General features: G+C 46.9%; 1 long non-coding RNA gene across 8 annotated transcripts; it reads right to left on the reverse strand.

Moving 5' to 3' along the window:
• Positions 1-213: 213 nt before the first annotated feature.
• On the reverse strand, positions 214-2,928 carry LOC118966708. Of its 8 annotated transcripts, none has more exons than XR_005053585.1 (7): positions 2,698-2,928; positions 2,365-2,643; positions 2,140-2,306; positions 1,467-1,740; positions 1,164-1,407; positions 687-1,050; positions 214-350 (listed from the first exon to the last, which is right to left on the reverse strand). It is a non-coding gene; the product is annotated as an uncharacterized LOC118966708 (long non-coding RNA). The 8 variants fall into 8 exon arrangements; XR_005053582.1 differs by having other exon boundaries at positions 2,365-2,418; positions 2,531-2,928; XR_005053586.1 differs by having other exon boundaries at positions 687-848; positions 907-960; positions 1,187-1,407; positions 2,365-2,928.
• Positions 2,929-9,592: the final 6,664 nt, after the last annotated feature.

The raw sequence follows: 9,592 nt of genomic DNA on the forward strand, positions 1-9,592 counted from the left end.
ATTTATTCAATAATCATTAATGAAAGGAGCCTGATTTAAGGAGCAGATTCCCTAGATTGGAAAGCTGTGATTTTGCAGTAAACTGAGGAAAAACACATAGTTAAGTAATCACTTTCCTGTCGTATCTTTAATGCAGTGGATAGCTTTTTAATTTCCTCTGATATCGTCATGGAACAGATCTATTTAAGGTGGGATACAGTACGTATGCAGGCATAACACCCACGTCTGTGGGTTTACCTACTCTGCTGCCCATCATTACTCCAGGCATAACACCCACGTCTGTGGGTTTACCTACTCTGCTGCCCATCATTACTCCAGGCATAACACCCACGTCTATCCATGGGGTTTACCTACTCTGCTGCCCATCATTACTCCAGGCATAACACCCACGTCTATCCATGGGGTTACCTACTCTGCTGCCCATCATTACTCCAGGCATAACACCCACGTCTGTGGGGTTACCTACTCTGCTGCCCATCATTACTCCAGGCATAACACCCACGTCTATCCATGGGTTTACCTACTCTGCTGCCCATCATTACTCCAGGCATAACACCTACGTCTGTGGGTTTACCTACTCTGCTGCCCATCATTACTCCAGGCATAACACCCACGTCTATCTATGGGGTTACCTACTCTGCTGCCCATCATTACTCCAGGCATAACACCTACGTCTGTGGGGTTACCTACTCTGCTGCCCATCATTACTCCAGGCATAACACCTACGTCTGTGGGGTTACCTACTCTGCTGCCCATCATTACTCCAGGCATAACACCTACGTCTGTGGGTTTACCTACTCTGCTGCCCATCATTACTCCAGGCATAACACCCACGTCTGTGGGTTTACCTACTCTGCTGCCCATCATTACTCCAGGCATAACACCCACGTCTATCCATGGGGTTACCTACTCTGCTGCCCATCATTACTCCAGGCATAACACCCACGTCTGTGGGTTTACCTACTCTGCTGCCCATCATTACTCCAGGCATAACACCCACGTCTGTGGGGTTACCTACTCTGCTGCCCATCATTACTCCAGGCATAACACCTACGTCTGTGGGGTTACCTACTCTGCTGCCCATCATTACTCCAGGCATAACACCCACATCTATCCATGGGGTTTACCTACTCTGCTGCCAATCATTACTCCAGGCATAACACCCACATCTATCCATGGGGTTTACCTACTCTGCTGCCCATCATTACTCCAGGCATAACACCCACGTCTGTGGGGTTACCTACTCTGCTGCCCATCATTACTCCAGGCATAACACCTACGTCTGTGGGTTTACCTACTCTGCTGCCCATCATTACTCCAGGCATAACACCCACGTCTATCCATGGGGTTTACCTACTCTGCTGCCCATCATTACTCCAGGCATAACACCTACGTCTGTGGGGTTACCTACTCTGCTGCCCATCATTACTCCAGGCATAACACCCACTTCTATCCATGGGGTTTACCTACTCTGCTGCCCATCATTACTCCAGGCATAACACCCACGTCTGTGGGTTTACCTACTCTGCTGCCCATCATTACTCCAGGCATAACACCTACGTCTGTGGGTTTACCTACTCTGCTGCCCATCATTACTCCAGGCATAACACCCACGTCTATCCATGGGTTTACCTACTCTGCTGCCCATCATTACTCCAGGCATAACACCTACGTCTGTGGGTTTACCTACTCTGCTGCCCATCATTACTCCAGGCATAACACCCACGTCTGTGGGTTTACCTACTCTGCTGCCCATCATTACTCCAGGCATAACACCCACGTCTATCCATGGGGTTACCTACTCTGCTGCCCATCATTACTCCAGGCATAACACCCACGTCTGTGGATTTACCTACTCTGCTGCCCATCATTACTCCAGGCATAACACCCACGTCATTCCATGGGGTTACCTACTCTGCTGCCCATCATTACTCCAGGCATAAAGACCACGTCTGTGGGTTTACCTACTCTGCTGCCCATCATTACTCCAGGCATAACACCCACATCTATCCATGGGGTTTACCTACTCTGCTGCCCATCATTACTCCAGGCATAACACCCACGTCTATCCATGGGGTTACCTACTCTGCTGCCCATCATTACTCCAGGCATAACACCCACATCTATCCATGGGGTTACCTACTCTGCTGCCCATCATTACTCCAGGCATAACACCTACGTCTGTGGGTTTACCTACTCTGCTGCCCATCATTACTCCAGGCATAACACCCACGTCTGTGGGTTTACCTACTCTGCTGCCCATCATTACTCCAGGCATAACACCCACGTCTATCCATGGGGTTTACCTACTCTGCTGCCCATCATTACTCCAGGCATAACACCCACATCTATCCATGGGGTTACCTACTCTGCTGCCCATCATTACTCCAGGCATAACACCCACGTCTGTGGGTTTACCTACTCTGCTGCCCATCATTACTCCAGGCATAACACCCACGTCTATCCATGGGGTTACCTACTCTGCTGCCCATCATTACTCCAGGCATAAAGACCACGTCTGTGGGTTTACCTACTCTGCTGCCCATCATTACTCCAGGCATAACACCTACGTCTGTGGGTTTACCTACTCTGCTGCCCATCATTACTCCAGGCATAACACCCACGTCTATCCATGGGGTTTACCTACTCTGCTGCCCATCATTACTCCAGGCATAACACCCACGTCTGTGGGTTTACCTACTCTGCTGCCCATCATTACTCCAGGCATAACACCCACGTCTGTGGGTTTACCTACTCTGCTGCCCATCATTACTCCAGGCATAACACCCACGTCTATCCATGGGGTTACCTACTCTGCTGCCCATCATTACTCCAGGCATAACACCCACGTCTATCCATGGGGTTTACCTACTCTGCTGCCCATCATTACTCCAGGCATAACACCCACGTCTATCCATGGGGTTACCTACTCTGCTGCTCATCATTACTCCAGGCATAACACCCATGTCTGTGGGGTTACCTACTCTGCTGCCCATCATTACTCCAGGCATAAAGACCACGTCTGTGGGTTTACCTACTCTGCTGCCCATCATTACTCCAGGCATAACACCCACGTCTATCCATGGGGTTACCTACTCTGCTGCCCATCATTACTCCAGGCATAACACCCACGTCTATCCATGGGGCTTACCTACTCTGCTGCCCATCATTACTCCAGGCATAACACCCATGTCTGTGGGGTTACCTACTCTGCTGCCCATCATTACTCCAGGCATAACACCCACGTCTATCCATGGGGTTACCTACTCTGCTGCCCATCATTACTCCTTCCTCTTCTCTTTCCTCTTCCTGTCATTCTCAACATGAAACCCCCCCCCCCCCCCCTCCCCGGGCAAAAAATAGACCACTTACTTATGAAAACAGCAGTCAGGAGGATCTGGCCTATTTCTGGTAAATCTCTTGCATTCCAGATGTCAGACTTCTAGGGCATATTTTATTATTTTTTTTACAACAATGTCACACATGTTGACCAGGTTACCGAAGGCCTCTTTCTCTCCCACTTTCTTTCTTTTTTTCATTCTTTCTTTCTTTCTTTCTTTCAGTTTTTAGGTTGTATCCTCTCCCCTAAAAGAGCAGAGAGTTCCTATAATGATTCCCTCTGTAGTACGAATATCGAAACAAATCGGGCTTTTGAAGTGTGCCATTGTTTCAGAGTGGGGGTGGAGGCTAGCTGTTCCCACCAGTGCTTCCTGTGTTGTGTGATGTGTGGACTCAATGTCCATTGAGCTTTTAGCTGCATGTGACACAGGCCTTCCACACCCACGCCTTCCATGACCAGGTTGGAGCTTTCAGTTCTGAAGAACACTAGTGCAGAACAGAATCCTCTCTTTGAATGAGTGGATCCTTGTGAAAAGCTTTACTTCTAGAGAGGGGCTTTAAAGGAAAACTCAACCCAAAAACTATATTTCGGTATTTGTTTCATTAGTCAATTGCTGACATAGTCCCAAAATGTTTTGCTTGTCACCAATCAAGTTTTCAAGATATGTAACTTTCGTATGATGCTGCATCCCACAGGGATGATTTCTGAATTTTGAATGTTACATACCTTGAAAATGTGATTGCTGACACGCAAAACATGTTACTGTAAACAAATACTGTAATGTAATAACACTGCATGGTCTCTGTGTTTGATTTCTAAGACAACTGGTTCAAGCACACTGTCCACATTGCTCGAGGGCTCATGCAGGCAGGCAAGCCTTAAAGGAAAAGGGACTTTTTTTTGTTATTTTCAGACTCTGGCCTGTTTTCAATTCCTCCTGCCCAAGTTTTTATCTGTATAATTTGACAAAAAAATGATAACATAGTATAACCCTTTCAAAATAGTTTCACTCAACACAAGGAGTTTGTCAGTTGACCAACTTCTGAAAGGTGTTCTGATTGTCACAGATGGTGATGATAATAACGTTTAAAATGTATTTTAACATAACAGACACAGAATAGATTGTACAATGCATAATCGCCTTGCTATGCGGTCAACTGGCTTTCAGTGAGATAAAAAATAGAGCTCCAGAATGTGTCCCCCAGTCAGAGGGACAGGTGTGATGGAGGGCTTGTCAGATAAAACAAGCATTTTCAGTTATTTCCTCTGCTGAAATGTGCTAAGCCAAGCTTAAGCAGAGCGGCAGTGCAGCGGTACAGCCAGAGAGGCAGGCACTGGGAGAGGGATTTCTGGGTTTATTTGCTAACTCCTCGCAGGGCCTCTGAGGAGATATCAGTGGACTGGGAGTGGACTAAGACGGGCTGGCCCTCCTGGACAGACGAAGGGCTGGAGATAGATCTGCATGAGATCTGTGTGTGTGTGTGTGTGTGTGTGTGTGTGTGTGTGTGTGTGTGTGTGTGTGTGTGTGTGTGTGTGTGTGTCAGTGCAGTTCCTCTTCTTTAAGATTGCTTTTTACTTGTATTGGGTATGGAGGGTCTTGTATGGGGTATGGAGGGTCTTGTATGGGGAATGAAAGGGCTTGTATGGGGTATGGAGGGACTTGTAAGGGATATGGAGGAACTTGCATGGGGTATGTAGGGACTTGTATGGGGAATGGAGGGACTTGTATGGGGTATGGAGGGACTTGTATGGGGTATGGAGGGACTTGTATGGGGTATGGAGGGACTTGTACAGGGTATGAAGGGACTTATACGGGGTATGGAGGGACTTGTAAGGGGTATGGAGGGACTTGTATGGGGAATGAAAGGACTTGTATGGGGTATGGAGGGACTTGTAAGGGGTATGGAGGGACGTGTACAGGGTATGGCGGGACATGTATGGGGTATGGAGGGACTTGTATGGGGTATGGAGGGACTTGTTAGGGATGTGGAGAGACTTGTATGGGGTATGGAGGGACTTGTAAGGGATATGGAGGGACTTGTATGGGGTAATGAAGGGACTTGTATGGGGTATGGAGGGACTTGTAAGGAATTTGGAGGGACTTGTAAGGGGTATGGAGGGACTTGTAAGGGGTATGGAGGGACTTGTATTGGGTATGAAGGGACTTATACGGGGTATGGAGGGACTTGTATGGGATATGGAGGGACTTGTAAGGGGTATGGAGGGACGTGTACGGGTATGGCGGGACTTGTATGGGGTATGGAGGAACTTGTACGGGGAATGGAGGGACTTGTAAGGAATATGGAGGGACTTGTATGGGGAATGAAAGGACTTGTATGGGGTATGGAGGGACTTGTATGGGATATGGAGGGACTTGTATGGGGTATGGAGGGACATGTATGGGGTATGGTGGGACTTGTATGGGGTATGGAGGAACTTGTACGGGGAATGGCGGGACTTGTACAGGGTAGGGAGGGACTTGTATGGAGAATGAAAGGACTTGTATGGGGTATGGAGGGACTTGTAAGGAATATGGAGGGACTTGTACGGGGTATGGAGGGACTTGTATGGGGTGTGGAGGGACTCGTATGAGGTATGGAGGGACATGTATGGGGAATGGGGGGACTCGTATGGGATACAGAGGGACTTGTCTGGGGTATGGAGGGACTAGTACAGGGTTTGGAGGGACTTGTATGGGGTGTGGAGGGACTAGTACGGGGTATGGAGGGACTTGCATGGGGAATGGAGGGACTTGTATGGGATACAGAGTGACTTGTCTGGGGTATGGAGGGACTAGTACTGGGTATGGAGGAACTTGTATGGGGTATGGAGGGACTTGTATGGGATACAGAAGGACATGTATGGGGAATGGAGGGACTTGTATGGGATACAGAGGGACATGTATGGGGAATGGAGGGACTTGTATGGGAATGGAGGGACTTGTACAGGGTATTGAGGGACTTGTATGGGGTATGGAGGAACTTGTACAGGGAATGGAGGGACTTGTATGGGGTATGGAGGGACGTGTACGGGGTATGGTGGGACTTGTATGGGGTATGGAGGGACTTGTACGGGGAATGGAGGGACTTGTATGGGGTATGGAGGGACTTGTATGGGTAATGGAGGGACTTGTAAGGGGTATGGAGGGACTTGTATGGGGTATGGAGGGACTAGTCCGGGGTATGGAGGGACTAGTACGGGGTATGGAGGGATGTGTACAGGGTATGGTGGGACTTGTAAGGGGTATAGAGTGACTTGTATGGGGTATGGAGAGACTTGTACGGGGTATGGTGGGACTTGTAAGGGGTATAGAGGGACTTGTATGGGGAATGGAAGGACTTGTAAGGGGTATAGAGGGACTTGTATGGGGTATGGAGGGACTAGTACGGGGAACAGGGGGACTTGTAAGGGGTATGGGGGGACTAGTACGGGGTATGGAGGGACTAGTACGGGGTATGGAGGGACTTGTATGGGGAATGGAGGGACTTGTAAGGGGTATGGAGTGATTTGTATGGGATGGCTGATTACTGTTTCTACATCCTAGAGAAAGAAAGTGGCCGCCATGTTTGAATAGGATCAGATATCTATTGTGAGAGGCTCTGAGATAGGTAGAGATATTGGTTGTGTGTGTCAGAGATTGCCTGCATAGCATAGCTGAGTGGAGCAGTGTGGCGTGCCGGTGAGACTGGGGTTGATGAGACATCCTTATCATCTGGATAGGGACTCAATGTTCAGCAACAAGAGGTAAACAGGGCCACGATAGAATACAAATTAATAACAGCTTTTGGTCTCAGGTCTGTGCAAGCAGGCAGGCAGGCAGGCAGGATCTCAGGTACAAGCCCAGCCAGCATATTTGGTTCCTTGGAAGTTGTGGGAAAGTATATTTTTGGTTTCCCATTAGTTCTGGGAATGAGTCCATAAATTTCCTGACTAGTAAAACCTCTTTAGGTTTTAAAACGTACTGAGAACGGAAGTGAACATTTTGCTTGTTCTGGGAACCTATATTTTAAAATTGCTCTGAGGTTCTGAGAACTGCGCCATCAGGATCGAGCTAGCGTGTCATATTTTTTTAAGCATACAAAGCTGTTAATTTTAGACAATTCAAACATACCTAATTTCAAAGACAACAAGCACTCATTGAGATCAGGGCCATTTAGTGGGCAAGGCCAACACACCTGAGAACACACCTAACAAGATAGAGGGTAGACAGAGTTTTGTTAATGCTCAGAATGGAATGTATATGTTTTTAAATAACATTATTAGAACGTTCTCTGAACGTTACAAAAGTTGTCTTGTGTTTTTTTTATTGAACGTTTTCTTAACACTGAATAATTTGAGAACATGTCCTTAAATACAACCATGAGGAAGCCTGTAGGAAACATTATACTGAAGAACTGAAATTCCCACAGAAGGTCTTGATTTCGTAAAGCTCCTGGAACAATCTGAGAACATGTCTTTAAATAGTTAAATAGAACCACAAGGAAACCTGTAAGAAACGTTGTTATGCTGAAGTATTGAAATTCTCCCAGAAGAACGTTGTTTCCTAACGTTCTCTGGACTATTTGAGAACATTCCCAATGCCAAACAAGTTGGAGAACGTTTCTAGAACATTACCAAATTTTAAATTAAACATAAGTTGCAACCATGTTTTAAAGTTTAGGAAATGTTCTGTTAAGTAATGAAATACCAAGAAAATAAAGTTTTTGGCAAGTTCCTTCAAAGTGCTGAGAATGTTCCAAAGCCAAGCAACTATCCTGCACCATTCCCAGAAAGTTGTGGGAAGATTGAATGCAAAATAACCATAGGACGACCACTCTCTCACCAAACTGTAAGAAACACATGGTTCTCAGAATGTTATGTGCTAGCTGGGGACACAGCGTTTTGTTTTATTCATCTTCTATGGACCTATTCTTTCAGAAAGACCCTTTCAGGAATCAGATTGTGGATCGACAGAGAAAGAAATAGGAAGAAAGAGGGAATCTGGTTCACAAACGTGTCTTGTCAGCTGAAGCTGAGAATGATCTGGTCTGGTGTGTCCAGCTGAAGCTGAGAATTATCTGTTCTGGTGTGTCCAGCTGAAGCTGAGTATTATCTAGTCTGGTGTGTCCAGCTGAAGCTGAGAATGATCTGGTCTGGTGTGTCCAGCTGAAGCTGAGAATTATCTGTTCTGGTGTGTCCAGCTGAAGCTGAGTATTATCTAGTCTGGTGTGTCTAGCTGAAGCTGAGTATTATCTAGTCTGGTGTGTCCAGCTGAAGCTGAGTATTGTCTAGTCTGGTGTGTCCAGCTGAAGCTGAGTATTATCTAGTCTGGTGTGTCCAGCTGAAGCTGAGTATTATCTAGTCTGGTGTGTCCAGCTGAAGCTGAGTATTATCTGGTCTGGTGTGTCCAACTGAAGCTGAGAATTACCTAGTCTGGTGTGTCCAGCTGAAGCACAGTATTATTTGGTCTGGTGTGTCCAGCTGAAGCACAGTATTATTTGGTCTGGTGTGTCCAGCTGAAGCACAGTATTATTTGGTCTGGTGTGTCCAGCTGAAGCGGAGTATTATCTGGTCTGGTGTGTCCAGCTGAAGCGGAGTATTATCTGGTCTGGTGTGTCCGTCCAGCTGAAGCTGAGAATTATCTGGTCTGGTGTGTCCAGCTGAAGCGGAGTATTATCTGGTCTGGTGTGTCCAGCTGAAGCTGAGAATTATCTGGTCTGGTGTTTTCTCGGGAACTGACAACTTGAGGTTGGACTGGAGCGCTGTGCTGTGCTGTGTCTCCCAGCTGGGCCAAAGGCTCAGCCAAAACTAGCAACCGCTTCATTTACTGTCCATGGGCCTTAATCACTCACAGAGCCTTACAGACCGTAAAAGAGGAGCATGCCGCAAGGAGAGGCCAGATCAACCATGGCTGGGCTGTTTTAGTGTTACTAATGTTGTACTTGGCTTTGCTAGGAAGCTATTTATTTTGTTTTGTGTGAGTGGGCGCCTGTTTTTTTAAAATATAAAAATAAACTTGATCGTAATAACTATTATACAAGTGTTTTCAAGTACACACCTGAAATTTTAAAAATAGACTAGATCGACATCTTTTGGGTGGCAACGGCGGTGAGATTCAAGTGTTCAGGGAAAAATGCAGCTCAGTCCCGTTATGTGTTGTCAGACACAATGAGAGGAAGTCTGCACAGTGAGCCAGTCTCCTCCCTTATCACCGGGATGGGTGGAGAGCCAATGTAACTAACTCATAGGCTATGTCCCAAACGGCACCCTATT

Source organism: Oncorhynchus mykiss, chromosome 10, assembly GCF_013265735.2.
Source record: "Oncorhynchus mykiss isolate Arlee chromosome 10, USDA_OmykA_1.1, whole genome shotgun sequence".
NCBI classification, from domain to species: Eukaryota; Metazoa; Chordata; class Actinopteri; order Salmoniformes; family Salmonidae; genus Oncorhynchus; species Oncorhynchus mykiss.